Here is an 18,658-nt window from a genome sequence, read left to right on the forward strand (position 1 = left end):
GAAACGGTAAACCTTTGCGCTCTCGTCTAAACTGTCAAACCGCATAAAACGATGACGAAAGGGTCGTCAAGGCTCTCGTCGCGCCTACTGCTTACATCACAGGCATGCGCCAGTAGCCTAGAAGCGTAAACAAAGCATGTCTGATTCTGTCCATGGCGATCACCTGAAGGCTACATTGGCAGTACTTTTAAATACACAAGAATCTGTCCCGCGGCTATCACAACTATTATGACTGGACCCCCACTGTCTGTGAGTGACTCTGCTTTGGTCCAATCACATTCCCCACCCACACTCTGCGAATCAGAGGCAGAGTAGGGCGGGTCTTCACAGCACGTCATGTGACATATGCGCCAATCGTGTGACAGCGGGGCTCCGTTGTCTCGAGTTGTTACAGCCTCGCCTGCACTGAGAATTCCACCCCAAAACGCTAGTCTAAACGCAAAATTAAAAGTGAAACCGCAAGACGACTTTTGCGGTTTCTGTTCAGACTTCCATCCCAAAACGCTCGTCTAAACGTAGCCTCAGACTCGACTCTGGCTCTTCTTTGGTGACGTGGACTCGGACCCGAATACTGGGGACTCGAGACTCGACTCAGGCTTGAGATTTGCCTTTCTTTTTGCTGTTGTGAAGCACTTTTAGCTGCAGTTTCTGTATGAAAGGTGCAAATAAACGTTATTATTTAGTGACTCGACTACAACACTGGTTGGGAATGAGTTGTGTGTTGAGAATGTGTTGTGTGTTGAGTATGTGTTGAGAATGTGTTGTGTTGAGAATGTGTTGTGTGTTGAGAATGAGTTGAGAATGTGTTGTGTGTTGAGAATGTGTTGTGTGTTAAGAATGTGTTGTGTGTTGTGTGTTGAGAATGTGTTGTGTGTTGAGAATGTGTTGTGTGTTGAGAATGTGTTGAGAATGTGTTGAGAATGTGTTGAGAATGTGTTGTGTTGAGAATGTGTTGTGTGTTGAGAATGTGTTGTGTGTTGAGAATGTGTTGTGTGTTGAGAATGTGTTGAGAATGTGTTGTGTGTTGAGAATGTGTTGTGTGTTGAGAATGTGTTGTGTGTTGAGAATGTGTTGTGTGTTGAGAATGTGTTGTGTTGAGAATGTGTTGTGTGTAGGGCTGTCAGTTTATCGCGTTAATCAGATTAATTAATTACACAGCAAATTATCGCGTTATGAAAATTAACTCAAAATGTATTACAAAAAATAAATAAAAATAAAATTAATTTATAATCTTTTTTTTATCTCATTCATTCCATAAGAACGTAGAATACACATTTACAGACTTTTTTTAATATGGTCCATTTGCATGTTCTTGGTATCTGATTCTATAGGGACATCTATGGATCTCAGTGAATGTATTCCCAGTGTCAGAAATACTGTGTCTGTTACTAGGCTTGAGTAAATTGTAATGAACCAAATGACAATATCAATAAATATTTTTTTATCTTTGACTGTGAATAACACCATGCTCAAATTGACCAGACCTGAAAAATCTAAGCAAATTAATTGATGGAAGATGATTAAACAGAAGGTTTTGTAGATACAGTACTGAATTCTGCCATCCGGACACATGCAATTTGAAATATGATTATAGAATATAGAATATCAGGCATAAAATGGTAATGCGATTAAAATGTGATTAATTAGATTAATTAATTACAAATCCTGTAATTAATTCGATAGATTTTTTTAATCGCCTGACAGCACTAGTTGTGTGTTGAGAATGTGTTGTGTGTTGAAAATGTGGTGAGAATGAGTTGAGATTGAATGATCCAGATGTCTCTAAATATTATATAAAATATTAGATTAGATTAAAATGTATGGTCATCATACAGCACAACTACAGTAATAGTAATATACAATAATAATAATATGATATAAGCTATGAATAAACCTTTTATTTTTTAATGTATTTGTACAGAAAGATGGCAGACACTGAACGCCTGATGGAAGAAGAAGCTGAGGACAAGGTGGAGGAGAGGAGGACAGAAGAGAGGGATGATAACATGGAAGGTCCTCCTACTAAAGAAAACACGGATGAGTCAGCAGAAGGGTGAGAACGCTCTTTCATCTCAAGATAATCTGTTGATATCCTAGAGTTCCATAGTAAGTACCTTTTAATTCCTAAAGCACATTTTAAACTGTAGTTGCACCAAAGTGATGTATGGCACTATAAATAAAACACAGTAAAACATGGTAAAAAAGAAAGCAATACAAATACGACAAATACAATTAAACAGGTACATTTACAAGTAGGTAAATGAAACAGAGTAGGTGTGAGATCAGACTATCCAGGCTAAAAAAGCCCATTTTAAAAGCTAAAAGGCCTGGCAAACAGGTCAGACATCAGGTATGTTTATAACCTGGTAAACAGGTAGGTTATTAACCTGGTAAACAGGTAGGTTTATAACCTGGTAAACAGGTAGGTTATTAACCTGGTAAACAGGTAGGTTTCTAACCTGGTAAACATGTAGGTTATTAACCTGGTAAACAGGTAGGTTATTAACCTGCTAAACAGGTAGGTTTTTAACCTGGTAAACATGTAGGTTATTAACCTGGTAAACAGGTAGGTTATTAACCTGGTAAACAGGTAGGTTATTAACCTGGTAAACAGGTAGGTTATTAACCTGGTAAACAGGTAGGTTTCTAACCTGGTAAACAGGAAGGTTATTAACCTGATACATAAAGTAGCTATAATGAGTCAATAGATAAAAAGCAGTAATGGCATGTAGGTTACTCACCCTACTCATGTAGGCCGCCACACTACACAGCATTTATAGACATAAATAAACTGCATGGCTCATCTCCCACTCTGGGTATTCAGTAGGTGGTGTCAACTACCCATGTGACCTGAGGATACTAGTAACATATTTTGAAATATTCAATTGCAAATAGAATCAATTGTTGTTGATTTTTCTATAATTTAGATTCATTGACGAATTGATAACATAAGACAGATTATTCAATAACAAAATAATCGTTAGTTGCAGTATACAGGTATACTATATACAGACAAATGTAAATAAATATACGGTAAGTGTAACTGAGGGGTACAATTCCCTGACTGTATTGAGAGTATGGTATATTAAACCACTACTTAGTTATGTACTTTAATTACTGGCCATACAGTACATGAATATATATGGTGAACACCCACACAAGAACACGGCATTGACACATAAAGTTCTATTTGGAGGGTATTTATTATTATCAGAGCAAGCAACGTTAGGTTACAGATTGAGAATTATACTCGCGCTTGTAAGGCGAAGAACACACGTAAAGTAGGTCAAGAGCGTAAGTCAATGAGGATAGTAAGATGGGTCTAAACTGACGCCACCTGTGGCATAGCAATTACATAAGGCACACTAGTACCAGCTTGAGACACTGGGGGGTTCCCTCCGGGTGTAAGGCCGGCAGGGTAGAGGAATGTTCGGGTGCAAAGTCTGGGTCAACGAGGAATAAAGAAGCTCCAGCTACGGGAGTCGGTACATGTACTCCCTTGATCGGCAGACAAAGCAGCAGTTGTAATCCAAGATGCTCGAATAGCATTGACGACAGCCAGCCAGCCTCCTCCTAGAGGCGGGCTCGAGTGATGATCCTCACGGGGGTAAATCCCAAACGATAGTGGAATCCACGGTACTCTCCTCCAGCGGTAACGGTACCAAAGCAATATAATCCAACCAGAAATGGTTCTGCAATCGCCGGTGTAGATTCTCCTGTGCACTATACTTCACATTAAACTAGGTTGAACTTGACGTTACTTCACTAAACTCTGACACTTTTACTATCCTATTCGCACATGTTCTAAGTGCTCTATTTAGACGCAAGGTTGCTCACTTCACTTGGTCGTTGACTCGTGGTGAAGGCTTTACTAGTAATGAACGAAGTGCTGCTGTTTACACCTGCGCCGTATTTATACGTAAGTGACAATCTAGTGCCAACCTGGTCACTCTGGTCCTGAAAACACTACACTGCCAAAGGCATGTTGTAACATGCCCCAAACTCGCCCACTGCACCTGTCTGAGTACGAGACTGCCTGGAGCCTGGGGGGGGGGTGTCCAATAGGAGAGCGCATATTACTCTGGTTTGTACGCAGGTAAAGGGATATTCCGTGTATATATACAAATAATATACAGGGGATATCAAACGATATACAAATATTATACAAGGGATCTCAAGCAATAAATATATATATTCGGTTTAATCTGACCCTTTGTAACAGTAAGTATAAATACGGTATACAGCATTATTGTACGTGCTATCACACGGAGTTATATGGGTTATATGCAGGTGTATAAATTGGCATATTGAAAGGATTATATGCAGGTATAATATATTAAATAAAATCGTATATATATATATATATAACAGGGGTGTAAAGTACTTGAGTAATTGTACTTCATTACAATACTTAAGTACTGTTTTTTGTGATTTGTAGGGGAGAACGGGGATGGTTGTCACACGGGTAGGTTGTCACATTCATTATTTTTCGCTACCAAAAGGTGCTTTCTCCCATATTTTGGTATGGAAATGTCCAGAATTGGGATCAGAGCTCACCTACATAGTCTTCTTTGGAGTAAGACAGCTGAACTTTAGGTGAGAGGACTTTTTGTGTTTTTCATGTGGAATTGTAAATATTCAGCTCCTCAATATTTTTCTTCTAGGCATTTACACAACCACCTCAAACTGAACCTAAGCAAAACAGAATTGCTCCACCTGCCGGCCAAATCCTCCCCCCTGACTGACCTTTCCATCACAGTCGAGAATGCAGCTGTGACCGCGTCCCCGACCACCAAGAACCTTGGTGTTGTCCTCGACGACCAGTTGAACTTCTCTGCTCACATCGCAGCGACAACCAGAACCTGCCGATTCCTCCTGAGCAACGTCAGAGAAAAGACAAAAGAAGCCACCCAACTCCTCGTCCAATCAACAGTCATCTCCCGCCTCGACTACTGCAACGCCCTGCTCGCTGGCCTACCGGCCACTGCCACTAAGCCTCTTCAACTCATTCAGAACGCAGCGGCCCGCCTGATCTCAAACCTACCGAAGTCGGCCCATGTCACCCCACTTCTTAGGGACCTGCACTGGCTCCCCATTGCTGCACGAATCCGCTTCAAGGTCCTCGACCTAGCATACCGTGCGGCAAAGGGAACCGCTCCCGCCTACCTCCGGTCAATGGTCTCTAACTACACACCCTCAAGACACCTACGCTCTGCATCTTCTGGCCGCCTCAGACCTACTCCTATCCAAGCTCCGGGAGGGTCATCAAAGAGAAGCCGCCTATTCTCAGTCCTTGCCCCACAATGGTGGAATGAACTACCCACCCCAGTTAGGACAGCCGAAACACGTCCAATCTTTCGCCGTCGACTAAAGACTCACTTCTTCAACCATTATCTGAATTAAAAAAAAGAAATCTAACCCTAACTAACCGTACTGTCATGCACTTGTCCTAATAAACTAACCTACACTGTAGCACTCAACACTTTGATGAACATTGTTGCTCAGCTGATAAAGAGTTGTGCCCTTCCTGATGGCTTGTCGTACAGAACTTGTAAGTCGCTTTGGATAAAAGCGTCAGCTAAATGACTAAATGTAAATGTAAAATGTAATTGGTTTATAATGAAACAATTGTTACCCTTAAAATGTGTGAAGGGAAAGCTGTAGTTTAGATTGTTGTTGGCTAACTAACACATTTTTAGATGGTTGTTAGCCTTGATACTAGCAAGACATTCCAGTTGGGGTTAGTCGTCACATTTTCTTTGGGGTTGGTTGTCACATGTGACAAGCACATGACAGTGCTTTTAATGAGCACAAGACCGTTTCTTCACCAACTTGGAGGTGATGGATGAGCTGAGGACAGGCAGAGCAGAGCCCAATGCACCCCAGCCCACCTACCAAGCCTAGTACATCCCAGCCTAGACCACCTGCCAAGCCTAGTACATCCCAGCCTAGACCACCTGCTAAGCCTAGTACATCCCAGCCTAGACCACCTGCCAAGCCTAGTACATCCCAGCCTAGACCACCTGCCAAGCCTAGTACATCCCAGCCGAGACCACCTGCCAAGCCTAGTACACCCAGTGTACTCCACCCCAGCTGGAAAAGGCAGCCAGCAAGAAGAAGAAACAGAAAAGAAAGAGACAGGAGGAGTCTTCATCAGATGAAGATGATTGTTTTTGTTTGGTTTGTATGGAAACTTTCTCCAACAGCCGTTCAGGGGAGTTATGGGAGAAGTGTTGGTCAAGCTCTGCTTAGTTGGAGTGCCCAGACCCTACATTTGCCATCACTGTAACTCAGATAGTGAATGAGTGTAGCCTAGTTGTGTTGGCTATTATTGTTAGGCCTATTTATTTTGTTCTTATTTTATTATATATGATGGCCTAAAGATATCTTTCCTGTTTATGTTCATGTTAAGATGCATTAAGTTGTGTATTTGTCAACTTGTCAATGCAATTCAACTATCAAATTTAGTTCTTCCTTCTAGCCTTCTTTTTAAGATGTTTCCCATTAAAACACATAGTGACAACCAACCCCATAGTGTGTGACAACCATCCTTGTGATGGGGTTGATTGTCACAATGTGTCAGAGTGTCTTTAATAGGTAATTTCCTCTTTGTTACAATATGTTGGAAAATGAGAGGGATACATATTTCAAGCCAACATCTTAAGCTTCAATTTAATGTAGGAATGACTATTGAAAGATGTTTTGATGATGAGCCATTCACACTAGAGTAAAAAGTGACAACCATGCCCGTTCTCCCCTATTTTACTCAAGTATTATTAGGTTTGTATACTTGTACTTTTACTCAATTACATTTCAGAGAAAAAAAACGTAACTTTTTACTCCTTACATTTAAAATGCACACCTACAAAGTACAAAGTACAAATCTCGCAGGTCCAACCATTTTAATTAGTATATTTGTTTCTCTGGCCGAACTAACGTTAACGTTATTAATCCTGCGGCCGCACTTTATTTAAAAACAGCCAATCAAATCCGCATCAATGGAAAATGAACCCGCCCATACCCATGCTTATTGGTCCTTGTGCAAGACTAGAAAGCGGGGATATTTGATGGTGTTTATCAGAAGAATAGACAGTCAGAAAAAAAGTTGTAACTTTTTCTTTTTACTACTAAAGTAGAATTATTATTATTTTTTTTTAATCTTTTCCCCCCTCATTTTTCTCCGTTTTTCTCCCATCCCAATGTTAGTCGTTATGCCAATTCCCAATCCCCTTCCTGGTCGTTGCGCACTCTACCCCCTACAGTCGGTCTGGGAGAGTGGAGGCTATCACATGCTTCCTCCGACACATGTGTAGCCAATCAACCGTTCACACTACCTCCCTTAGATCCTTTCCTCGCTGAGGAGGCGCCCCGACCGAACTGTAGGAGTCGCTGTTTACAACGACCAGGACCCACCCACCGGCTTTCCCACCCTCTAACACTGCCAATTGTGTTAGTATGACGGCCGGCCAAGCCGGAAGCAACACCGAGAGCTGGGCTCGATACCAGTATATCCTGCGTTAGTGACGAACGCCTTGCCCGCTGCGCCACCCAGCCGCACCTAAAGTAGAAACTTTTAAACTTTTACTCAAGTGTGTTTTTAGCCAGATACTCTGACTTTTACTTGAGTACAATTTTGAGATGGTACCCATAAGGGGCGGCTGATTGGCGCAGTGGGCAAGGCGCTCGCCACTAACGCAGGAGACGCTGGGTTCGAGCCCAGCTCTCTGCGTTGCTACCGGCTGGCCGGTCGTTCATACTAACACAATTGGCAAGTGTTAGAGGGTGGGAAAGCCGGTGGGTGGGGATTGGACGTTGTGGACAGCGACTCCTACAGGTCGGTTTGGTGACGCTGGTGCAGCGGAAGCAGGAAGTAGCGGGGGCAGCGTGAGCCTCCCACGCGTTACTCCTCGCCACTGAGAGTTCGAGCTGCTGCGGTGAAAAGATGCAACAGGCTGCCTCCTCGTGTACCGGAGGGGACACGTGATGCAAGGCTTCTGTCCTCACTACAGCCGACCAGTGGGAGGCATAGTCTAGCAACGTTCAAGACAGGGGAGGGAAGAATTGGATAATATGAAATTGGGATGGGAGAAAAATAGAAAAAATGGGGAGAAAAAGTGAAAAAAAATAAAATGGTACCCATACTTTCACATAAGTATAATTTCTGGGTACTTTTTACACCTATACAAATATAATCCTGGATGATGCAGACTATGGGAAACGCCTCCAGAGTTTAGAGCAGAGGTTGATCCAAAGGTTGATTATTGAGGAATATAACGAGTAGGGATTAGCTTCTTATGTCATCATGGTGTTTGTTAATATGCATTCTAATAATAATAATAATTAACATTGTTGACAGAACCTGGCTATGGGGCGACAATAATGTGGTCAAGAGGCATGGTTTCTATCTTTAGCCTTTACCGTGGTTTATTCATTCACATGTTAAACAGCAGCAGTACTAGAGTTCTCTCTCTGAGAGGCAGGTGGGAAAGAGGTAGAGGCGGAGGAGACATCTCTTTCTATACTCGCCACCTGGTGGTAGCATGAGTGGCTCCGCCTAGAGCGTTCAAATATCGATTTGATTTGAAATCAAATATAACTGCATCATGGTTCCTGCTCCCGTTGACTTTTACTCCCGGTCCTGCCCAATCACGTGATTAAAAGTGAGTGAAAAAAATGTCATCCTCTAGTGCAGGGGTCAGCAATCTTTCTGACATGAAGTGCCAGTTTGAAATGTTCTTGTTAACTAGTGTGCCATAACAACAATATTCCATCCATATAGGCTACATGCATCGTAACAGCATTTTAAAGACACATTTTCTCTCATAATCAGAGCATGTACTTCATGTGCGAGAAGATCTGCTCACAGAGGTACGTTGACCCGAAGACCGTCAGCAAAACCATTGCAACGTTCCGTCATCCGTAGACAGCTGACCTTCTTTACTTTAGCTTTCTCAGCTAGCGTGGTTGCCATCATGACATCTACAACTATACAGAATTGATTATCATGGGAAATGCGAGCAGGAGGCCGTAGTCTACCTTCAATCAAACTAAATAAAATAAAAAAAGCTGTGCAACAGCCAATGGCTGTTCAATAGGTAATTTGACATGCTAGCTGTCACAGGGGTGTGCAAAAAAGTCGACTTACAAAAAATAACCTGTGGGAGGATTTCAACAAGATAAATGCGACAACAGTCCACTAAGTCCAGTGCAAAATATGAAAAGTGAAGTTTGTAAAAATAAATAGATATGAAAATGCTGCCGCGTGCCTAGGGTTGCCGACCCCTGCTCTAGTGTGTACTTCTGTACTCATCACTATGTTTTGTGGTCCTTTCCATTCTGACAGGCTGAATCTGAGCGGCTCCACTACAGAGAAGAGAGGTGAGAACAGCAGAAGGGGTCGAGGGGAACAGATGAAAACCATGAGAATGAAGTGGTTTTAAAAGTACAAGTAAACTAAATGACTTGGTTAGAAACTGTGTGCTGAAAACTGTGTTGCATCTTTTCCTCCAGCGCCTGACGACATGGAGAGAGCTCAAGAGAAAACTAAAGTCCGTCTGAAGAACAAGTACGCGTGTATCTATGAGGACACAGCAACCGGTTCGTCCTTCTTGGAAAGGGTCTACACGCAACTCGACATTATACCAGACATCAACAAAAGGGCTTTGGTTATACACGAGAATCTGCACAAGTTCGATATCAAAGGGACAACCCCATCGTCAAACAACAGACTCTACTGCCTTGACCTCTTCAACCAACAACTTCTCAACGGTCGGTGGGTCAAAAGGGTAATGACGAAGGGCATCGCCGGAATCGGGAAGACGGTCGTCGTCCAGTGGTTCTCCCATCAGTGGGCAGAGGGGGAATCCAACCAGCATATTGATTTCATCTTTGAGTTAACTTTTCGGGAGCTGAACATGCTGAACGAGACCGTGTGCTCTCTGTTTGAACTTCTCTGTCACTTCGCCCCTGAGCTGAGGGAGCTAGAAGACCCACAGAGACTTGTTGACAAGCAAGTGCTCTTCATCCTCGATGGTTTGGATGAATGTAGATTTCCACTGGATTTTGTTGGGAACAAGTCTGTTCACGATCTAGCTGAAACATCGACCGTGGACGTGCTGCTGACGAACCTCATCAAGCGGAACATGTTTCCCAATGCTCTGCTCTGGATAACCTCCCGACCTGCAGCAGTCAATCGGATTCGTCCCAAAGACATCGACCAGATGACAGAAATCCATGGCTTCACTCACCAACAGACAGAAGAGTACTTCAGAAAGAGATTCAATGATGAAGATCGGGCCAAAGAAATCCTCTCTCGCATCAAAGGAATGATGAGCTTCTCCTTCATGAGCCACATACCGATGTTCTGTCGGATCATTGCTGAGGTGTTCCAGAAAGGGCAGGGTGACCAGAAGAGAGAAATCATCACAACGATCACTGAGTTGTACAGTCATTATCTGCTGATTCAAACACAACAGGGAGTAAAGAGATACAAGGAGAACAGGACAGAGGAGATGGATCTAAAGGAATCCAGGACCTTTGCCATATTCCGCAAACTGGCCCAGTTTGCATTCGAACAGCTGGAGAAAGGGAACATCATCTTCTACAAAGAGGACCTGAGCCAATGTGGAATTGATGTTGACGACGCGTCAGTGTTTTGTGGACTGTGCTCAGAGATCCTGAAGCAGGAGTGCGGCCTCTATGAGGAGAAGGTCTTCAGCTTTGTGCACCTGAGCTTTCAAGAGTTCCTTGCTGCTGTTCACGTGTTCTACTGCTGTATGACCAAGAACATCGGTGCTCTGAAGTCTGTCCTGGGGAATGTGTCTGCAGATCTGACCTGCCATGAACTGATGAAGAGGGTTGTGGATGAAGCCTTGAGGAGGAAGAACGGACAGCTGGACATGTTGCTCTGCTTCTTTCTCGGGATCTCTCTGGAGTCCAATCAGACCCTCCTACAAGGCTTTCTGCCACAGACCGAGAACGGCTCCAAGACGGCTGAGGAGATGAGAAGATACATCAGAGAGCCACACGTAGGGGACATCTCGCCTGAGAGGCGGATGAACCTGTTCCTCTGCATGTATGAGATGAAGGCACAAAGAGTTCACAATGAAATCCAAACATTCCTGAAGTCTGGCGCAGATCTGTCACCCATTGACTGTGCAGTGCTGTCCTCCATGTTGCTGATGTCAGAGGAGGTGTTGGCTGAGATCAACCTAGTTGCAATATGTGACTGGAATGAGAAGATGAAGCATCAGGGGCTTCTGCCAGCTGTGAAGAACTGCAGGAAGGCCACGTAAGTATCAACGGGAAGTAACACTTATTTAAAATACATACATAAAAAGAAAACATTCATAACATCTCAATAAGAGATTTGTAACAGCCTGTGAACTTCCACCTCAATGTTTACTCTCAGTAAAATAGTCTATTACACAAACTAGAAGTCACGAGTCCAGTAATGCCTGAGTTGATTTACACTTAAAACAACATCCCCTTTTTCACTCTATGAAATGGTACTGAAATGGTCTCATTTAAGCTCTTATTCATCACCATTATGGCTTCACCAAGACTGCCAGAGTTCCAAAAGAGGTCTTGTGCGTCTGCAAAGGTGCATTCAGTACTATTTGTGATAGTTAACCATAAATTATGTAATTGGTTCGTAATTGAGTGCACCTTTTTAAAGGCCCAATCAGTGATCCAAACGTAAACACACCCACAGCACACAAACAAACAAGAAATAGGAATCGAGACATTTTTTCATTCTCTAGCTGATTGACTGAGCTCTTGATAACGCTAGCCAACAGGTAAATATGAGTTTTTAATTGTATTCATTGTATTATATGGCTGTAAAATGTTTTGTTAACGTTGGTTATGTTTGTAAACACATGAGTGAATCAAATCTATATACAGTACCCATATTTACAAGGTTAAGAAAGTTGAAAGTAGCATATCTACACATCGAACTCTACAAGAATGAAGGAGAATATACCCAACATTATATGGTGAAAATCACAGATTGGGGCTTTAATGTATTTTTTCTTCTGCTACTACAGACTATACGCATTCGACGAAGACATGGACATTCTGAAGTCCATTGTTCAGGCAGCAGACTCCTCCCTGAGAGAGCTGCACCTGGTTGCCACTCCAAACGGAGCCACAGAAGGTCTTTGGTCTGTCCTCGCTGCTCTTCCAGCTCCCGGCTGTAAACTGGAGACGCTCAGGTCAGACGTAGATCTTAAACAAACCGTTTCTCTTGACACTCATGACTACACGTCGTAATCGCCGTCAGGCTTTGTTTCATTCACATTGCGCCCAGTTCTTGGTGAATGACGCCGCGTCATCCTGTTTCCACAGATTGTCTGGGTTTCTTCTAGGCCACAAGGAATGCGAGTTGCTGGCAGGTGTCATCCAATCAACACACTCTCTCCTGAGAGAGCTGGACTTGAGATGCAGTTTCCTGCCCCTGAGATGCAGTTTCCTTCCCCATGATGACTCCGACTCCGACGATGATGACGACGACGACGACGACGACGACGATGATGACGATGATGAGAGCCCTTCGATTGCTCTTTCTACTGCGCTGATGGATCCAACCTGTAAACTGGAGAAATTCAGGTAAGTGTCTTTAGTGGTGGGTTTCTGTTTTGTGGGGGGAAGGGGGTCCTCTTCAGTCTTCTCCAAATCGATGGCCGAAGAACAAAGAAGAACAACAAAGAACTCTTCGGCCATCGAAATATTACTCAGCAGTTAACAATGTAATTTCTGTTACTTTTAGGATGAGCGGTTCCCACCTAACAAGTGAAGTCTGCAAGGCGTTCACCTCAGTTCTCTGTTCGAAGTCCCGCCTGAGAGAGTTTGATCTGAGTTACAACGACTTGCAGGATTCAGGAGTGAAGCATCTCTCTGCTGGACTGGGGAGTCCAGACTGTAGACTGGAGATACTGAGGTATTAACATACGATCACGCTCACGGTACAATCTTTACTTATTTATTGCATTGTATAATTGATTGATTGATCTTTATTTATCTTACATACAAATCGCAGTAAAGACAAAATGCAAACGTAAACAAATGAGTCCGTCTTCATCCGTAGAAAAACAAACAAGGAAGAGTTGGAGAAGAGTCTGAAGGAAGCACAGTTCTAGTTCTGCCCCTTTCTTACAATATCATAACATTTAAAATACAACTGTCTTTACTAAGAGAGAGAAAAAAAATTAAGGTTAAAAAACAAGACCACCATTTTTAGTTTTGAAGAAATCAAAACATTCCTTGAGAGCAACTATCTATAGTTCCTCAGTTCTGTATTGTGTCTATCAGTGCTTTTTTGTATCTATTTTTGAACTGTGCAACGTTACAGTTTCTATTTTTCTCCCATCCCCCAATTTTAGTCGTTATGCCAATTCCCTTCCTGGTCGTTGTGTGCATTGCCCCACTGTCGGTCTGGGGAGGGTGTAGACCAGTGGTTCCCTTAGTGTGGAGCAGAGGTACTGCAGGTGGGGCGTGAAAAATAAATGAAGAATAATATTAATTTAGCACCAAAACTGATAAACACCAATGTCAACAAAAATGTACTGACTGTCATGGGTTATTGTTTATACGGAGCACATTCAGAAGCCTAAATATGTTTTGCCACAAAAGGTGTTATTGTAAGTTTGTGTTTCAGGGCAGGCTAGCTAGCTATTGTCCAATTGAATGAGTGAATGAATGGGAATCGAAGAGAGAGTGAGACGTAACGTTATGCTAGTCTGCATGAGAGGAATTTGTGAGGAATCGAACAAAAATGGAGACGTTTCTGGTAACAGCTAAAAGATAAGCAGCGGAGCCCACAAGTACTTCAGCTACACAATCTGAACTCATTGGACAGAGAGCTGTGGGCATACGGCTGCCTTTTGCAACATCCTACCTGTGTGAGCTCGGCTTTTCTGCAGTGGCCTCCATCAAATCAAAATACAGATCGAAGTTGAACATTGAGAATGAACTGAGTCTCAAAACAACTACCCCGCTTTGAGAAGATTTGCAAGGGAAAGCAAGCACACACAAGTCACTACATGTGGAGTCACCAGCTGCTTCTTTTCACCTGACAGCGAGGAGTTTCACTGGGAGAACGTAACGCGTGCAGAGGTTCACGCTATTTCCCCCAGATCCGCTCCCTGCTGAACAGGTGCCCTGACCGACCAGTAGGAATTACTGTTTGCAACGACCAGGACTCCCCCACCGGCTTCCCACCCGCTAACACTGAACACTGCCAATATTGTGTTAGTAGGGACGACTGACCAAGCTGGAGGTACCGCTGACAGCTGGATTCGATCCCAGAACTGTGCTACGTTATTGCTCTGGTTCGCAAAAGGCTACCCCACAAACTGACATGCACATGCTTTTAAGAACGGTGCGGACAGCTGGATATTTTAAGTTAAGTTTCCCCCTTAAATCATAACTTCCCCCTTAAATATAAGACAGTGTTTTATTTCTGCAAACTACACCAGAAGAAGTGGGGTTGTCTTATATTGGCTGGTTGTCATGGTGATGATGGGGGGTGACTCGATACGGGGGGTGACTAGAGAAGTGGGGGGGGGGGGGGTGACTCTAGAAACGGGGGGTGACTAGAGAAGTGGGGGGGGTGACTAGAGAGGGGTGACTAGAGACGGGGTGACTAGAGAAGAAGGGGGTGACTAGAGAGGGGAGTGACTAGAGGGGGGTGACTAGAGAGGGGGGGTGACTAGAGAAGAAGGGGGTGACTAGAGAGGGGGGGCGACTAGAGGGGGGTGACTAGAGAGGGGGGGTGACTAGAGAAGAAGGGGGTGACTAGAGAAGTGGGGGGGTGACTAGAGAGGGGGGGTGACTAGAGAAGTGGGGGTGACTAGAGAGGGGGGTGACTAGAGAAGTGGGGGGTGACTAGAGAAGTGGGGGTGACTAGAGAGGGGGGTGACTCTAGAGAAGTGGGGGGTGACTAGAGAGGGGGGTGCCTCTAGAGAAGTGGGGGGTGACTCTAGAGACGGGGGGTGACTAGAGAGGGGGGTGACTCTAGAGACGGGGGGTGACTCTAGAGACGGGGGGTGACTCTAGAGAGGGGGGTGACTCTAGAGAAGTGGGGGGTGACTCTAGAGACGGGGGGGTGACTAGAGAGGGGGCAGCGTTGCCTAATGGTTAGAGAAGCGGGTTTGTGACCGGAAGGTCGCCGGTTCGATCCCCGGGACCGGCAGGAAAAACCTGCCGCTGAAGTGCCCTTGAGCAAGGCACTTAACCCTCAACTGCTCCAGTGGAGTTGCTCAGGCCAATAGTGTCGGACTGTGGTTGTACTGGGCAGCTCCCAGGTATGAATGGAACTGTGTGAATGTGAAACAGGGCGTAGCTGAAAAAGAGCATCTGTGCTCAGCGAACCTACCCTGGGTAAATAAAGGTTAAACAAAAACAAAGAGGGGGGTGAGGCGGTAAATAAAGTTTGCTTTTGGAGACATTTAGCACATTTCAGGGTAAGCTAATATGACATGTTTGGTATCAATGCAAGATTCATACGATTGATAGATGAGAATTAGGCTGTAGAGTCACAGAGGAAGGCTGTGCTTCTCTTTTAAATCATTCTGCAGGCTGTAGTCACAGAGGAAGGCTGTGCTTCTCTTTTAAATCATTCTGCAGGCTGGCAGGCTGTAAAGTCACAGAGGAAGGCTGTGCTTCTCTGGCCTCAGCTCTGGGCTCCAACCCCTCCCACCTGAGAGAGCTGGACCTGAGCTTCAATCACCCAGGAGACTTGGGAACAAAGCTGCTCTCCGATAGACTGAACGACCCGAATTGTACACTGGAGAAACTCAAGTTAGTGCAGTGCACATACTGTTATGCATGGGGAATTATTACTTTGAGCAATATTATTAATCTAGTTACTTTCATAGCCACGCTGAAGGTCCCTGGTTCAACATCTGTTCTTCTCTCTCCACAGTTTGGACCATGATGAGGAGCACTGGATCATCCCACAGCTGCTGAAGAAATGTAAGGATTTGACATGTTTGATCATTTTACTCATCAACATTTTTTATTGTTTTGACAGAACAATGGTGGACCGTATAAAGAGCAGCTACACACATGATCATTTTGGTGGCATGTTGCTGCGCTAGTGCTTGATAATAGGCTTGTTTGAGATGACTGATTACTCACCGCGAAAATAGCAACACGTTCTCATCAGAAAACGTAAAAAAAGTACTAATTTACCACAGGAAAAAAGGTACATGTACATTATGTTATAACCACAAGTAATAAAATAAGTATCGGCGAAAGTCCATAACAAACAACTCGACCAGGAGTCGAACAAACAATGATTATGATCACGGGCGAGTTCTCTCACCACTAGACACCCACGCTGATACAAACACAGCAATACTATGATGAAGATTCATTTGAACCTTTAACGGTTATGCTTAAGATAGAAAATTAGTGTAAAGGTTATGGTTAATTTAAGGTAATAGTGTGGCTATGTTTTTGAATTTTTTATTTTATTCGATTTTATTAGGAAAAAGTATCATACAGGGCTCGAAATTAACTTTTTTACTTGGTAGCACTGGTGCTCCCAACTTCAAAAGGTTTGGAGCACCAGCAAAAATTTAGGAGCACCAGCAAAGATTTAGGACCACCCACCAAAATGTAAGGAGCACCAACAATATAAAATTATATGTAATCAGGGCCTGGAATTAACTTTTTGACTCACCGGCCAGTGGTAGATGGGGAAAATCTACCCGCCAAGTATATTTCTTACCGGCCCAAGAAAAAACACATTTTTGTGTCACATATATATCAAATGTAAAGACTAACTCAAAAGATAACACACATATACTGTACATATGACACATATAACGATATATAATAATAATAATAATAATAATAATAATAATAATAATAATAATAATAATAATAATAATAATAATAATAATAATAATAATAATAATAATAATAATAATAATAATAATAATAATAATAATGCAGGACCTCTTTAGGGGTCTTTATTCGGCATGCAACGAACTGGACATGCAATGGGAGCGGCACACACACACTGGGATACACACACACACACACATGCATTGTCTTTTTCTCAGTCGCCGATGCGATTGAGTCTCTGCACTTGACCCATCCCGTCTATGTGTACATGTAAGTAAGTACCAATAACTTAATATAACGTTCAGAAACAGCAGCAGTCTTTCAAGTGTATTTAAAGGTATGTGCTTGTTTGTCAGGTATATGTACAGAGATCAGTACAGTACAGGTAGTGCAGGAATACTTGCATGATTGACGGCCTTTATGGTGGTTGTATTCCATTGGATGTCCTTTTCTGTACAGTTGCACATTGCTGTACTCCACCCAGTAGGTATGGGAGTTTTCCGTTATTTGTCATGTTTTCAAACTCTCTTTGGGTGTTTGCAATTCATGGGAAGTCTCTAATATCTTGGTACAGTGGGCAGGTTGTTAGAAAGTGTAGCTCTGACATGGCTGTTAGCCTAGCCACAGAGGGTCTTGAGGAGAGGCGCCGATTTAATCCGGGATACAGAGATGCAGCCAATGTGACAATGGCTCTGTTCATGGTCACGAATGGATTCCAGCTTCATTGATTTACTACCGATGACAAACGTGTTGTTTCTGTTTTTCCTTTTGACATACTTGCGGCACACAGAACAACTCATCACTACAGCCCAGCGTCATACTGTAGCCAGTCTCTTGAAACACCGTTATCTCCAAACTACCACTCCTCTCGAAACTTTCTTTTGTTAGGTGGTCTCGCTCTCGCTGCCGCGGTGGGTTTTCTTTTTAGCCGTCGGCTTACTCCTTCCATAGTTCCACATATTTGTAACCCATTTAACGTCATAGCAGCTAACGCTAGCTCCTTACAGTGCAAGCAGGCGCCACGGGCAGTCAGGACAGAAGAGTAGCGTATGTGACGTCGGTAAACAAGCCACAAATTAGGCCTGTCGTAAGACCAAAACACACTGCAGTTTTAATTATTTTACATTACTATTTTGTTACCCGCCACATGGCGGACAGACCACGAAAGGGAGTGATTGAAGGCTAATCTTAACCAATCTAAAATCAGCATTAAAGGTAAGAACGTCAAGCTCACGTTTGATTGGTTAGAATGGTCACTGTCAACTCACAAGGCACATACTGAGTGTACAAACTAGCGAATGTACAGAGAAAGGGACGTTCGGGGAGGGGGGGAGGAGGTCGCACCAGAACAATTATTTGCACTCGCACAAATGCTCCCAATTATTATCTTAGTCTGACATAATCGTAATAGTCTTGTTGTGATTTGTTCTTTTGAACCTGATAAGGGCTCCGTCTCTACTCCTGATGGACTTCAATATCTCCTGAGTAATTTAGTTTGGCAGTGTTCTGCTTTACCCCAATGTGTTTAATTGGAGCCAGTAAATCCAGCACTGATAGAAATGTCTCTTTAAAGAGATTCCATGCCTCATCTTCGTCTTTACTGCTCAGTATGTCCATCCAATTTATCTCACTCAGTGATTCAATAAAGTGGTCTTTTGAATAGTGTTTCATTGTCCTTGTTTTTACATAATCCCTTTGAGCGTGGGGAGCTTTAGTGCGTTTGCGGGTACAATATGACCATATGCTCACTGAGGCCATAGGCTAACACTCCTGACTGGCTAATCTTCTCTGAAACAGATACCAC

Source organism: Notolepis coatsorum (genome assembly GCF_963971535.1).
Source record: "Notolepis coatsorum genome assembly, chromosome: 7".
Classification (NCBI taxonomy): Eukaryota; Metazoa; Chordata; class Actinopteri; order Aulopiformes; family Paralepididae; genus Notolepis; species Notolepis coatsorum.